Source organism: Canis aureus, chromosome 5, assembly GCF_053574225.1.
Source record: "Canis aureus isolate CA01 chromosome 5, VMU_Caureus_v.1.0, whole genome shotgun sequence".
Lineage (NCBI taxonomy): Eukaryota > Metazoa > Chordata > Mammalia > Carnivora > Canidae > Canis > Canis aureus.
In genome coordinates, this window is record NC_135615.1 from 77,052,901 (window position 1) to 77,069,370 (window position 16,470).

Here is a 16,470-nt window from a genome sequence, read left to right on the forward strand (position 1 = left end):
ACTTTTGCTAGAAAACTTTTTTTTGTCTTCAATCAAGAACCCTGTCTTTCTTTAAAACTAGTCATAGTAAATTCTGACCAACTCCAGTCATATGAATAAATCTGGGTTTTTATTAAAGAACTTATAGGTAAAAGAGACCTTTATAATTCTTTTAATCTAATGTTCTCTATTACAAGTGAGGAGTTAGAGGCGTAAAAAAGTTAGGGTTATTGATTTAATGTTGCATTTGCTGGATGTCTGACTCAGGCCGTTTAACTAGTTTGTGGCAGAATTGATGAAAACTGAGATTGCCTGGACTTCGAGTTCACTATTTCTAGTATAGCACTTTGCCATGAATTATTAAATTAGAATCTGGTTAAGAAGTAGTATCAGGAATTTGCCAGTGTTTCAGCTAAGGGATACAATAACTTGCCTTCAAATTCTGATTTTTAATTATGGCATTAAATGGGATTGACATATATTTGTTACATATTTTAGGTATAAGTTGATGGTTAGTTTTAGATTTTAAATCTTTCTCTTGTTCATGGTCTGTTTTCAGCCTTAGGGAGTTATATGCAGCTCTAAGGTCTCCAGTTGACTGACTCCCTGTGATTTATTATAACAATTCCATTCCAGCACCATTGGTGTTAGAGTCTCCTAGCCCATGGTTTCTCTGGTCACTGACTGCTGATGAAAATGATTTATATTGGCACTCTGCCTATTCCTGACCACCTTTTCCTGTTAATGTGGTTTTTCCAATTTTTCAGTGGAATATGCAACTTCAGTAGAATCACAAATACAATTCTCTTGAAAATCTCCACCTAACCTCGCCCCATAAATAGGTACTAGCATGGGCTGCTAGAATTTTTTTGAGTAGGAGCATAGCGTATTCCCAAGGAGTACACAGTTGTTTATCTGTAATTTCAAAATGCAAAAGCACTTAAAAATGAAAAACATAGGGACGTCTGGGTAGCTCAGCAGTTGAGCATCTGCCTTCAGCTCACAGGATCCAGGATCGAGTCCCACATCGGGCTCCCTGTGGGAAGCCTGCTTCTCCCTCTCCCTGTGTCTCTGCCTTTTTCTCTCTGTGTCTCTTATGAATACATAAATAAATCTTTAAAAAAAATGAAAAACATGGTATACTTCATTGCAAAATCTGAACTGAAGTGAGGCTATTTATGATGTTTATTTATCCTACTTAGTATGAGTATTCATATTTTATATATATTTAAGCTTTACCCCCAATATGGGGGCTGAAACTCATGACTCTGAGATCAAGAGTGTTATGCTCTGCTGACTGAGCCAGCCAGGCATCCCATGATTATTCATATATTTAAGTTGTGGAAATATTGATGTGTTTGCCTACAGGGTATTGTCCTAATCTCTATTATATTATCTTTCCAAAATCTAAGAAATTCTGAATTCCAAAATATATTTAGGCCAAAACAGGGACTCTTGATCTGTATTTGTTGTTGTTGTTGTTTTAAATATTTTATTTGCTAATGAGACACACACATACAGAGAGGCAGAGACACAGGCAGAGGGAGAAGCAGGCTCCATGCAGGGAGTCTGCTGTGTGGGAGATCCTGGGTCTCCGGGATCATACCCTGGGCTGAAGGCGGCGCCAAACCTCTGGGCCATCAGGGCTGCCCTGTATTTCTTGTTGATAGTTTCTTTGTTACATGGATTCTTCTTGAAATAAACCCCAAGGGGTTGCCTTCCTTGGGCAGCTAATTTCCACTACTGTTCTTTGTTTTTCCAAAGAACATTGCTGTACCACCTGAATATTCATTAATATTGGGGAAGGAGTTTTCTCTTTTTAAAATAGAGTTGAGAATTTTTAATGGTTTCTTTTTTTTTTCCTCCTCAATGATTTTTTTTGAAAATTTCTAAACTTACTAAACAACTGAGTGAGTAGTATTATGAATACTCATGTACCTTTCCCTATATCAGTGGTTCTCAAGGGTTATTTACATATCTGTGGGGGTCCCCAAGACCCTTTAAGGGAATCTGCAAGGTCAGAACTATTTTCATAATAATACTAAGACGTCATTTGCCTTTTTCACTTTGGTGATACTTGTACTGACGATGTAAAAGTGATCAGTGGTGGATAAAGCTGTTAGTGCCTTAGCACAAATCAAGATAGTGGTATCAAATTGTAGTAGTAATAGTTCTGTTTGTGACATACTTGGAGTAAAACAACAAATGCCGGTTTCATTTAAGAATGTTTTTGTTGGGGGTGCCTGGGTGGCTCAGTTGGTTAAGTGTCTGCCCATTCGGCTCAGGTGTTGGGAAGCCTGCTTCTCCCTCTCCCTTTGCCATTCCACTTGATTGTGTTCTCTGGTTCTCTCTATCTCTCTGGCAAATAAATAATCTTTTTTTTTTTTTTTTTTAAGAATGTTCTTGATGAAGCAGTAAAAATTATTAAATTTATTAAATTATTTTTTAGTACACATATACATCTTTTTAATATTCCATGTGTTGAAATGGGGTGAGATACCTCTGTATATCAGGGTCTAGTCTTTATTTGAAGAGTTGGTGGTTCGAGTTGCAAGCTAAACCTCTTCTTTCATTTTTCATTTCATTTCATGCATGTCATTTTTACTTTTTTTTTTTTTTTTTTTTTTTCATTTTTACTTTAAAGAAGAGTGACAGGGAAGCCCGGGTGGCTCAGGGTTTAGCACCGCCTTCAGCCCAGGGCCTGATCCTGGAGACCCGGGATCAAGTCCCATGTCTGGCTCCCTGCATGGAGCCTGCTTCTCCCTCTCCCTCTGCCTGTGTCTCTGCCCCTCTCTCTCTCTCTCTCTCTCTGTCTGTCATGAATAAATAAATAAAATCTTAAAAAGAATAAAGTGACAAACTGGTAACTCAGATTTGGGTATTTGGGATCCTTTTTTGGGAAATGAGTGAAATGAAATTTGTCACTTTAAAGAAAACAACTGAAAGTATCTATTGCCAATTATTTTTTTTAAAGATTTATTTATTTATGATAGACATAGAGAGGCAGAGACACAGGCAGAGGGAGAAGCAGGCTCCATGCCGGCAGCCTGACATGGGACTCAATCCCGGGACTCCAGGATCACGCCCTGGGCCAAAGGCAGGCGTGAAACTGTTGAGCCACCCAGGGATCGATCCCCCTCTATTGCCAATTATAAAATTCAGACTTTCAAGCAATGATTAGAATTTTGTATAACTTCTTTCTGTTACTATGAGCTTGTTAGCTTCCCAGTGCAGTCTTTTTTGACAGGATTGGTAGTATGTTAACACTAGTGATTTTTTGATACTGTACAATGTGTCAGCATTTAAGATCTGCATATCTGTCAACTTAGTGAGCCAGTATTTACCAAATGGTCAAAGCATGATTTTATTAAATCATACTTGGTAAAAGATCCATTTGAAGTGCAGGATAGACCAATGGATTTTAATGTGACAGAATATGAAAAGTTCTTATGTATATGGCTTCAGATTCTCTCTCTTTCTTTCTTTCTTTCTTTCTTTCTTTCTTTCTTTCTTTCTTTCTTTCTTTCTTTCTTTCTTTCTTTCTTTCTTTCTTTCTTTCTTTCTTTCTTTCTTTCTTTCTTTCTTTCTTTCTTTCTTTCTTTCTTTCTTTCTTTCTTTCTTTCTTTCTTCTTTTAAGATTTTACTTATTTATTCATGAGAGACAGAGGCAGAGACACAGAGGGAGAAGTAGGCTCTTTCTGGGGAGCCTGATGTGGACCTCAATCCTGGGACCCCCCGGGATCACAACCTGAGCCAAAGGCAGACACTCAACCACTGAGCCACGCAGGTGCCCAGATTCTGTGTTTCAACTAACTTGTGAAAAACTACTACTTGTCAAGTTATGGTGTAGTATCATAGAAGAATCTCTAATCATCTTAAAAGGCTATCAAGGTGATCTTTTCAGGTATATAATGTGTGAAGTTTCTGTTTTCTTTGGATATATCAAACAAAATGCCATATTGTAAGCATGATGCAGAAGCAGATATGATATTGCAACTTTATTTTATTTTATTTTTTTAATTTTTTTTTTTTATTTATGATAGTCACAGAGAGAGAGAGAGAGAGAGAGAGGCAGAGACACAGGCAGAGGGAGAAGCAGGCTCCATGCACCGGGAGCCCGACGTGGGATTCGATCCCGGGTCTCCAGGATCGCGCCCTGGGCCAAAGGCAGGCGCCAAACTGCTGCGCCACCCAGGGATCCCGATATTGCAACTTTAAAGGGATTTGCAGAAGTGTAAAACTAATGCCACTCTTCTCATTAAATTTTTTTGGTTTGGAAAATTACTTTTTTTTTTTAAGATTTTATTTATTTGTTCATGAGAGACAGAGAGAGGCAGAGGCACAGGCAGAGGGAGAAGCAGGCTCTGTGCAGGGAGCCCGATGTGGGACTCGATCCCGGGACTCTAGGATCACTCCCTGGACCAAAGGCAGGCAGGCACCAAACCGCTGAGCCACCCAGGGATCCCTGGAAAATTACTTTTCATAAAAATGTTACTTTTGGTAACATATAATAAGCTTATTGTAGTTTGAAAATTTTGTTTTGGGCAGCCCCGGTGGCGCAGCGGCTTAGCGCCGCCTGCAGCCCGGGGTGTGATCCTGGAGACCTGGGATTGAGTCCCAGGTCGGGCTTCCGGCATGGAGCCACCTTCTCCCTTTCTCTCTCTCTCTCTCTGAATAAATAAATAAATAAATCTTTAAAAAAAATTTTGTTTTAAAATTTTCTCTAATTTCTTATATGCGAAATCTAGATTCATATAAACAAAGGCTCATTGGCGTCGTCAGTAATTTTTAGGAGTGCAAAGGAGTTCTGAGATCAAAAGGTTTGAGAACTACTGATCTAGATTCACAATTGTTAATAGTCATATTTGCTTTTTCTGTTTGTCTAATTTTTTTCTGAAACCTTTGGAAGCAAGTTGCATACATATAACCTATAACCACTAAATTCTGCATTCAACATTGATACAACATTATGTAATGTTAGTTCATATTCAGATATCCCAGGTGTTCCATAAATCTTATCATTTCCCCTCCACTTTAGAATCCACTTCAAGAAAAAAAAAAAAAAAGAATCCACTTCAAGGATTTCTTGTTACATTTGGTCTTCATGTCCTTTTTAATCTAGAGCAGGGATTGGCAAACTTTTTTTGTGAAGGACCAGATAGTACAGATAGTAAATATTTTGACCATACTATCTCTTGACGAGAAAAGCACCCATAGACTGTATGTAAATGAATGAGCATGTCTGAACTCCAATAAAACTTTAGTTTGAAGATGTGTGATCTAAAAAATCTCCATCTTAACTTTTGTGTGTGTATCTTAACACTTTCTCTTTTGAAGAGTCTGGGCCAGTTATAATGTCCCATAAGTTGGATTTTTCTGATTGTTTTCTCATGCTGAGATGCAGGGTAAACACTTTTTGCTAAGAAATAGTACGTAGGCAGTGCTGTGAGGTTCCTTTTGTGTCATATTGGGAGGTACATAATGTTAGCTCCATTATTGTTGATGATAAATTTGACCTCTTCATTGAAAGGTACTTACTCCCCTTTGTAATCTATGGGGTGACTTTGGGACTTTGTGAATATCTTATTCTCCTACCAAATGGCTTTAGCTTCCACTGATGGTACTTTTCTGAATCAGTTATTACTTTGGTAGTTGTGATTATAGTTCTTAACATCTGCTTAAGTAACAACAGCAATAAAAAACAAATTGTATTTTCAGAATAGTACTTGTGAGCTTAGGGTAGAAAGCCCTATTAATATATATTGTTACTGTGGTTTAGTTTCCCGTCATAGACTATCTCTCTGGGAGGGTGAGGCTGAAGGATTGGGTCTACATGTGTTGTACTGAACAGCTGCTTTCTAGAAGCAGGGTTCTAAAATATGGTATCATCTTCTAAACCCAAAGCTGCTGAAGAAGGATCTGGCCTTGGCTGGACTGGAAGTTGTCTTTGCCATCCCTAGTTTTTCCTCTTCCTTCTGTTAATATTTCACGTGTTTTAATGGTTCAGTTTGTGGATCCTATAGTACTTTCTTGATCGATTTTTGTCTAATTATATGTTAAAGCTTGTGCTGAAAACCAAGTAGTTACAACTTAGAAAAAAATATTTTTAAGAGGAACATTTCCCCCCCACTACCTTATGAAACATTTTGAACTTAGAGAAAAAACTAATAGTCTAATAAATACTTAGATCTTTTAGCTGGATTAAATACTTATTAACTGTTTGCTTTATTCTACTTATGTAGTATATTTGTATATGTGTATCCACTGTTTCTTAACTATTTGATAACCTGCAGAGGTGTAACCTCGTAGAATAAGGATAGTCGACAACATAACCATTATACCGTTAATCACACCTGACAAAATTGTTTCTAATATATATCAGTTCATATTCAGATGTTTCCAGAGTTCTCAAGATTGTCTTTCATAGTTGTTTTTTTTGAAAATATTCTATTGAACAGTAATTAATGAGAGATTGACATATAATTGAGCAGTGAAGTGCTCTATGTTCTCTGACAGAAAAATAACTACAAGTTTGTAGGGTGCCCTGCAGGTAGCTGCAATTAGTTGCATTTCTTTGGTCAATAAAATGAGGTCATCTTATTGCAGGGGATGAGGTTCAGGGCTTCGTTAGCTTATTATGATCAACTGTTGGACCTTTCCGAATATCAATGAACATGATAAATTGAAAACATAAGAAATGAGAATGATGTCTAGCCTAGTGCCTGGCTCAGAGTAGGTATTTAATGAGTATTTGTTGACTTAATTAAAGGTGTAATTGGAAGCATGTGCCAGAGGACTATAATTGAGCATTTATTTCAGTGCATTTAGTTTCTGTTAGGTGTTTGTCAGATAAAGAAGTAGAAAAACGGTGTTCATGCTCTTTTTTTTTTTTTTTTTTTTTTTGTATTCATGCTCTTGTGGAGAACTACAGTATTAGATGAGAGGAAATATTCTTTTATTCCTTAAACAGATCTTTATTGAATAACTTATATTCATAACATTGTACTGGTGGGAATATAAAGGAATGACAAATCTCTACTAACCTTAAGGACTTTTGCATAATAGTTGGAGTAATGTGATATAAACACATAAAAATGAGTGTACTGTGTAAGAGAATAATAGCTCCATCATGTAGTATATGCTTATGTGAAAATGGCATTAGGTGCTCAAGAAGGGAAGAATTAATGAGTAGTGGGTATGGAAGAGTTCCACTGAAGAGGACATGGCATTGAATTGTTTGTTTGTTTCTTATTTATTTATTTATTTATTTATTTATTTATGAGAGTCACACACACAGAGAGAGAGAGGCAGAGACATAGGCAGAGGGAGAAGCAGGCTCCATGCAGGGAGCCCAACGTGGGATTCGATCCCGGGACTCCAGGATCGCGCCCTGGGCCAAAGGCAGGCGCCAAACCGCTGCGCCACCCAGGGATCCCTGAATTGTTTCTTGAATAGATTTGATGAAATGAAGGACATGATGGCTATTCTGGGCAGGGGAGATGTCCAGGCAAAGGGTATAAGATGAAGGAACTTGTCCTTAGGAAATAATGAGTAGATCAGTCTGTCCAGGGAAAGAGAAAGATAATGACTAGCATGCCAGGGTCTCTCGAGTGACAGACTAAGAATTTAGACTTCAGTTTGCAGTTGTAATGTAAATAAATCCTGTCTGTGCATTAGTATCTTGTATTCTGAACCAGTTGATCAAGTAATACTTCTTGGTAAGACGTGCATTGTATTTTTTTAAATGATTTTATTTATTTATTCATGAGACACACACACACACACACACACACACACAGAGAAAGAGAGAGAGAGGCAGAGACACAGAGGGAGAAGCAGGCTCCTTGCAGGGAGCCCAATGTGGGACTTGATCCCGGGCCCCCAGGATCATGCCCTGGGCTGCAGGCGGCGCTAAACCGCTGAGCTGCCCGGGCTGCCCGCGCATTGTATTCTTTAAAATTCTGACGGCCTGGATCACTTGCAGATGTGAAATTGTGATTCTGGCACAGGGTTTGTATGTAGATATAGAAACAGATGCAAAAAAACAAATGAACCAGGAGAAAAAAATTAAGTGATTCTTACTTCCTTGGGAAAGTTTGATGGGGTGGGGTTTGTGTCACCAGTGGTGCTGAGTAGTTGGGAGGATTTTATTGTTGAGAGATGGATTGGGGGAAATGTTGAAACTATAAGAAAGGCTATGCTAATGTTAAAACGTGTTGCAAGATTCCAAATCTCATTGTCATCTTTATAATTTAGATTTTGGTAAGGCAATGGTCACTTACGTTTGAGGGCTGAATAAGAGAATGTGAGCCTGATGGTGAGATTTTTATCTTGATCATTACTTAAAATCCAACCACGGGATGATTTCCTGGAGGGGGGGCGGTGCAGTTGCTTAAAACCAAGCTTCAGATTCTTGGTTTTGGCTCAGCTGGTGATCTCAGGGTTTGAGATAGAGCTCTGCATTGGGTGTGGAGTCTGCTTGAGACTCTCCCTGTCACCCACCCCCACCTCTAAAATAAATAAATATACAACCACCTACACATACAATCCCAATAGCTCCTTAACTAATTAGCTAACTCACTCTGTCTTAACTAACTAAACCCCTTTGGCTTAAGAAGGATTTTGTCATTTCTTACCAATCTCAGCCATGTCATTGTTAAATACATGTTATGACATTAACTAGGACTAATGCTATATAGTCTTTTATTTAAGATTATTGAGAATCTTTTCTGTATTCTGCTTATTTTCTCTTTAGCTTAAGGAGGGCTAAACCAGTATATAGGCTTATGCTGTGATAGTGTTTATTGGCTGTCCCTAAGAGTCATAGCTTTTATAAGCTGGAAGAAATCTTCTGGACTCTTGTTTTAATCACCCTGGTTTATAGATCTATCTGAATAAGTGCCTTAGCATGACAGGAAGGAATTTTCTGGATATAGAGGAACCCAGGCTCCCCTTCCCCCTCCCCTCTATTCATTGTGGTGAGATCATTCATGGTCCTTCTCAAGACAAAATAATATATTGTTTATATCTCACTTCTCTGCCATTGAAAGACTTAATGGTTGGAGAAATAGGACCTAAGACATACAAAGGGAAGGGCACTTTTTTTTTTTTTTTTTACTGTATTCCCTATGCTACGCTTTTCATCCCCATGATTTATTTATTTTATAACTGGAAGTTTGTTTATTTTATAATTTCACCTATTTTTCCACCTATGTCCCCTCTGGCAACCACTATTTTATTGCCTGTATTTATGAGTCTGTTTCTCTGTTCATTTGTTTTTTAGATTCTGTATGTATATAAGTGAAATCACATGGTATTTGTCTTTGACTTATTTCACTTACATAGTTCTCTCGAGGTCACATCCTTTCTTAAGGAAAGTTTAGGACTAGTTGGGAGTTTATAGGACATTTACCTCTTAAGTGCACTCAAATGTAGTGGGACTTTTAATAACGTTGGCCTTATTATAGGTTGAGTCTTCTATCAGATTTTTATTCTGCCTTCAAGGTTCAAGTCACACTAATAATTATCTCTGTATAATGCTTTACAGTTTATGAAGTGTTTTTATAAGCATTATCACATTTAAATTTTAGGACACCACTGTTGTTTGGGGAGGCAAGAGCATTTATCACTATTTTATAGCTGAAACTTGACCTCCCATTTTATTTCATGTCTGCCTCCTAACGTACTAAACAACACTGCTTTCGTGATTTCATTTGCCTTATATCCAGATTTCCATAGTAATGAATTATGATAGGTTCCATTTTGGAATAACCTCAGTATTTTTTTAAACTGAAAAAGCTGTGTTTTCCATGACTTATTATTCAAAGGGAGTTGAATGAACATGTTTCTTTATTTTTTAAACTAAAGTTGTCCTGAAGAATTTGATCTTAGGTAGATTCCTGAGCTTGAGGTAAAATATCCTGTTTAGCTCTCATGAATTCAACAAATATTTATTAAACGTGTTCCATGTGCCAGCCTTACTGCAGGAGACAGGAGATGGAGAGCCTTAGAAATGAAAGTGTTAAAACTGAAAAAAGCAAGATTTTAAAGTCAAGTAGACTTGAATTTAGAATTCAGCCTGCTACTTGTTTATTAGTTGTAAATTATTTACAAATTCCTAATCTATAAAATGGGGATACATAATACCTATTTTGTAGGATTGTTTTGAGGATTAGGGTGATGTATATGAAGCACTTGGTATCTGCCTTTTATAAAGTCGTTATTGCCCCTAAGCAAATGAATAGGCAAATGTGTGTGGTGAGAGTTAGCTAGGTCTTGACGGAAAGGGTTTGGCTGACCTAATGCAGAATCGAGTGAAGTCTCTTGGCTGCCAACATACTATGTTCTGCTTTTGTTGAAACTTGCAGCTCTCACCCTGGTGGTTGCCAACATTGCATTTGACTTCTCACATAGTAGAAGCCAAGTCATTCCTATGGAATATAAGTCATTTGGAAACATCTGTAGGCTGGACCTTTAAACCTCTATTGCAGTTCAGTTGGGAAAAATCTCACATTACCAGGGGGAGTGAAAGTCATGTGGCAGGGAGCCTTTCTGGGCTGGCACCCAGATTCATCTTCCTGAGTGATGTAGCCATCTAAAGGATGACGCTGCTGACAGTGCATGTGGCAGGCAAAGTGAATGGGATGAAAGACCAAGAACTTCGTTTGTTTTCTGCAGTGGTGTTTTTTTCATTGATAAACATTTATCGAGCATCTACCATATGTCAGATACCTTTCTGGGTGCTAGGAGTACAGTGGTAGTGGTAGGAAAGCCTCTTTACAAGAACTTACGTTCTAGCAAGGGAGAGTGTAAATAAATGTAAAATATAACGAATTTCAGGTATGCTAAGTACTATGAAAAGAAATCAAACAGGAGAAGCAGGACTAAGTTAAGCGAAGGGGGTGCTATTTTCAGAAAGAATCACATTCACTTCAGATAGGATAGAATGGAAGACTCTCTGAGAAGTAACACACAGCCCAGCATGAAGCCAGTGAGTGACCATCCAAGAAAAGGACCCCAAATCGGTTGTTTCAGTAACCCTTTAGAAGGATCTTTGGTATGAGGAGTGGATGACTTTGGAAGTTGCTTTAGGAGATGGAAGTGAGGATTTCCTTTTTAAAGTGCTTAAAATCAGCCCATATTGATTCTCAGTATGGGAGGGAGCAGGTCTGGTACTGTTGAAAATCAGCCAGGCATCTTTGGAACACATCACGGAGGTTACACCACCTGGAAAATGTACATTTTGGTGTCCAGGAGTGCTAGTAATGTCCTTTTTCCTCACAGTATTATATAAAGCATAGCCTTTGGACCTTGTGTATCAGAATACTAGTGCAAATCTTTTTTTTTTTTTTTAAGATTTTATTTATTCATGAGAGACACACACACACAGTGGCAGAGACACAGGTAGAGAGAGAAGCAGGCTCCATGCAGGGAGCCTGACGCGGGACTAGATCCCAGGTCTTTAGGATCAGGCCCTGGGCTGAAGGCGGCGTTAAACCGCTGAACCACCCAGGCTGCCCTACAAATGCAAATCTATGGGCGCCACAACAGATCCAATTAATGAGAATATCTGAGACTGGTGCCTGGGAATCTGCAGTTTTAACAAGTAATTCCATATCCATACTGAGGTCTGAAAATTACTGTTTGTAATCTTGTTGATAGAAATTGTCTTTATCCCAGGCTTAGTGGGTGGGCCGGCAAGTATTTGCTTATTTAAGATTCATTACTTTTCATAATTTACATCAGAGCTTGCATTTCCTTTTGCATTGATTCAGTTGTTGGCTTTAATCTCTGATATACTGTAGCTTCTGTATTAAGATGTGTTGTTGATGAGCCAGCAGAAAACCAAACTGGTCCTCTTTTGCTTACATTATTTGGTGTTTTCACCATCAGCCACACCCTTGGGAAGGAGCAGTGTCTGAAAGGAGAATGCTACATTCGTTGTGTGGACTTAGATGCTGTAGAAAAAAGCTTGCGTATGCTCAGTCGTTTTGTCTTGTTTTGTTTTCTGTTACTTGAAACTTCTAGTTACTTACTAAGATTTTTACTTTTTTTTCCATGGGTCTTTAACATGTAAAATGCTAAATCAAAGAGAAAATAGAGAATGAGAATATTGAGAAAGTATTTAATATATTTAGTGGTAGACAGTAAATACTTGGTTTGATTTCAGTGGAGAGGCTGGGAACAATCAGCTGTGGCAAATTTAAACTATCTCTAGGTGGTCCAACCAGATCCCTAAGGCGTCACAGCTAGCATTCTAGAGGGCACTCTGTTGAAGAAAGTATGCACTGTTTCCCCCATGTTGAATTTCAGTAGTACCATTGATGCTCATTGTCAGGTTGTGGGAAGGCCAGTAGCTCCAAAGCCTATCTGCCAGCACCCATCTCCAGGCTGGTGGCCCAGCTTAAGACTCTGTGCCTTCCCTCTTGGGTACGATTGTGGTTACTGTCTTTGGCAGGGCCCTCTTAGAAAGCGGTGGAGTCTTTTAGAACTTGAAAGGGCCTTCGAATGAATGAAAGTCTGTATTTCTTATTTTACTGTTAAACCAAGATTCAGAGAATTGAATCTTTCTCCAAGGCCTAGAATATGACTGGGTATTAGAATATGAAGTCTGGTAATGTAGTTTCCTTCAATAGGGTCATCCAGTTGAATCGTCTTTTTAAGATGTGCCCATTTTCCCGAGGGCTATTCCGTTTCTGCTTCAGGATTCTTGTAGTCATTACATTTAGCACTTGGTTATTTTTGACTTTGCCTTGCCAGTGATTGGGGGGCCCAGGTAAGGTGTGGATAGGAATTTATATTTTGCTTCCTTTTTTTTTTTTTTAAATATTTTATTTACTTATTTGACAGAGAAAGTGAACACAGCAGGGGGAGAGGGAGAAACAGGTTCTCTGCTGAGCAGGGAGCCCAAATACTATGTGAGGCTCTATCCCAGGACCCTAAGATCCCAGGACCCTAAGAACTTGAGCCGAAGGCAGACACTTAACCAACTGAGCCACCCAGGTGCCCCTATTTCTTGCTTCTTAGTAAAAATTGTGTAACGTTTAAGAGAAAACCTCTTGAAATTAAGATGAATGAAGGAGCAGACACTGGACCTGAGTCACACCACAAAGCAGCAGAAAAGGAGAGTTCACAGGGTTTTAGTCTCTTTGGAACCATACACTGACTTTCTTCCTGCTCCCTTCCTTAGCCACTTGACTCCCATAAACTCAGTCTTATGAGGAGGTGTGGTGTGGTATCAGGGGTTTGGGTTGGGATTCTTGACCCAGCTCTTAGGTCCAGGCCTCCCTTCTCCTCTCTTAGGACCTTATCTCCCCCGTCTTTACGATGGCAGGCTGGATGATTGATCCTCAAAGACCTTTTTAGCTCTGATATTCTTTGAAGGTTCTCTTGCTGTTTGATGAAGGGCCACTGCTTGCAGTGTGCTCAGACAGCATAGATTATGTATGGGAACCTTCTGCAGTTGTGCCCTGGGTGGTCTCAGGCTAATTGTTTTTTCAGTAGGAATGTTTCTGAGAATGTGGTTTTTATAGATAAGCCGGTTTTGGTTTTGTGTTTTAAAGAGAATGTAAAAGGTTAAAAATAAAAGCGAGAGAAGACTTCAAAGTTGCATCTGTGGGGAGTATATTAGTATATCCCAAGTAACTGTTCCAGAATAGCAGATGCTTTTTGTTCAGTCTATAAGATGTCATAGTATTGTGGCATCTCCTGATGCTGTTGCAAAGAACAGGGGGCTATAAGGAAGTTCAAAGTCCACAGTTAGTTTCCACCTTTGGATAATGCGTGCCAGCTTACAGGGCCCAGCGGGAGGGAGGGCCACTGAGGGACAGGATTTCTAGCTTCATCTGAACTCCCACTTCCTAGTGGAATGATTTGAGCCCCTCAGCTCTGTATAACTAGAAAATTTGCAGTTTAAGCTTGGCTTGTTTGGCTTAAATTATGGGAGTCTGTCCCTCCTGAAAATGTCGCTTCAACCTGAGGACAGTTTACTGATTCTTGTAGGATACTCGAGTTTTTTTGGGGGGTGAGTCTGTTCCTAGAGCAGGCTTGATGTCTGTGCTGTCAGGACCTAAGGCCAGATACCGACTGGCTCCGTACTGGAAACCATTCACCCTCCTGCTTTCTTCTTCCCAGTGGGTGGAGTTCCCTCCATTCCTGCCTGAATGAAAAGCATTTAGCTAACTTCCTGATCATGTCCTGTCTTGTCCTTCGTTTCTTTTTTTTTTTTTTTTCTTAGCTTTTTCATTATTTGCTGCAGCTCAGCCCATCTAGCCTCTGAGCTTTATGAATGTTTGTAACTGGAAAGAAATTATAAAGCTTGAGTTAGGGGAAAGGAGTTTAGGTCTCTTGTTACGTGTAAGGGATTAGGGGGAGGAGTGGGGAAGATGGAGAGGCAGGGAGACTGGGATCCAAGAAAACACGCTAGGTGAGGGATTTGAGGAATTGGAGCTTTGGGTTGCTGACAGGGCAAAAAAACCTGAGGAATGCTCCTGTTTGATAAATAAGTTATTTTTAGTTTGCAGAAAAAAAAGTAGTTTCACCAGCATAGTGGAATCTGTTGAAGAATGCCAACCTGTTAATTTTTACTTTTAATTTTGGGAAAGACAGTTTATGTCAGTTATTAGGACAGAAAAACATGTTTAGTGGTCTGATTTTGAGTACTATATGCTTATTTAGAGGAGCTGGACTTTCCTAACTGGAAGGTGGGACCTTTGTCCTCGTGAGAATTCATAGTGGTGCAGAGAAAATGCTAACAATACAAGTTAGTGAAGAAAATACTGGAGCAAGTAGAGACGGAATCGGCTGTGCACCGCTGACAAATACCCTGGCCCTCTGGTCAGCAGGGTTTAGAGCTTCCTGTTGGAGCAAATTTTGCTCTTATTTCTTTAGCTTTATACACAGGGAAGTTAAGCCAGCAGCTTTTCAGTGTGGCCCTTTGTAGTCTTGGGATTTTTCTCACTGGGCTGGCCTTATTTTTTGCTTAAAACATGTAAGTAATCTGTAGAGGCGCCTGGGTGACTCAGTGAAGCATCAGACTCTGGATTTCTGCTCAGGTCATGATCTCAGGGTCGTGAGATCAAACCTCGTGTAGGGTTCCGCACTGGGCATGGAGCCTGTTTAAGATTCTCTCTCTCCCTCCTTAAGATTCTTGCCCCTCCCTCTCTCTTTAAAAAATAAAGTAAAAGTAATCTGTATAACTGTTTCTCATGAGGATAAAGAAAACTTAAGAGAGGTAGTTATCTCAATAAAGCAAAACAGCTAGTGGACTGACTGATCATGGCATGGATTTTTTGAGGGCTCTGGCAGGACATCTCTGGGCAGCCTTTCTGATGAATGTGGGCATCCTGGAATCTGGAGTTCCTTTAGTTGGTGTTAATAAAATAATATTACTTGGTGTTCTTACCCAGTGTTACACATGGGAGATGAATTGTTCTTTTTTGTGTGAGTACACCTATATTTTTAAGAACATATATATAGGCACTCCTCATAGTGTTCAGCTATTTAGCTATTGAACTTTATTGAACTGTTACTATGTGCCAGGTTCTATGCATGTGCTTGGATTATTATAATCTTGGCCTTTTAAGAGCTCACAGTTTGGTGGGGGAGATAAACAAGTAGATAATTACAATACAGGATGGTAAGTGCTATCTATGTTAGAGGCAAAACTAGGGTCTTTCAAAGGGGCCTGTTCCTACTTGATTCCTCTACCTTCCTCTCCAGATTGTTTAAAAGCTGCGTGAGATCATAGGGAGGCCATGAAGCTGTTTGCCGAAGGTCATACCCATAGCTAGTTGGTAGTGAAGCTGGAACTAAAATAGAGTTGTGATATTCGTTCTCTTACGGCTTTGTTCGTAGTTCCATTAGCAGTGACTTCAACTTTTCCTCCCTTGCCCTAGATTCCGACTTGTTACTCTCTCTCTCCTCTCTGCTCCACCATCTTTTCAAGCTTTGGTTCTTATTACCTTGCCTCACAATTCTATTGAAATGGAAGTAGGAAGGCTTGGGAGTCTTAAGTTTGAGCTCGCTGAGGTAGAAGAAAGATCCTTAGCATTGGTTGCACATTAGAATTGCTTACAGAGCTTTTATAAAATACCGATACCTAGGATTCTGATTTTTACTCCCATATTTGTTTGCACATTACTGAGATAACTTATTTTAGCTTAATATTCCACAAAGGGAGGATATCAGGTAGAAAATTGTCTCTTTCTCAGAAGACATAAGATTGTTTTCTTCTTCTCATAATTTCTCAGGTCACTGAACCTGTCCCAGTCAGCTCAAGCCTATCTTAGAAAAAGTTTGAAACCTCTGTTGTTAAGCTTCCAGAAGCAGCCCGATGTAAAACAATTTTGTTCTAAAGATTTTATTTATTTAGAGAGAGTGTGCATGAATAGGGGAAGGGGCAGAAGGAAAGAGAGAATCTTAAGCAGGCTCCACACCCACCATGGAGCTAGACACAGCTCGATCTCAAGACCCTGAGATCATGATCTGAGC

General features: G+C 39.2%; 1 protein-coding gene across 11 annotated transcripts in view; it reads left to right on the plus strand.

Moving 5' to 3' along the window:
* Positions 1-16,470, plus strand: part of LUZP1 (leucine zipper protein 1) — a 90,087-nt gene that overhangs the window by 23,356 nt on the left and 50,261 nt on the right. The gene's annotated exons all lie outside the window — the stretch shown is intronic.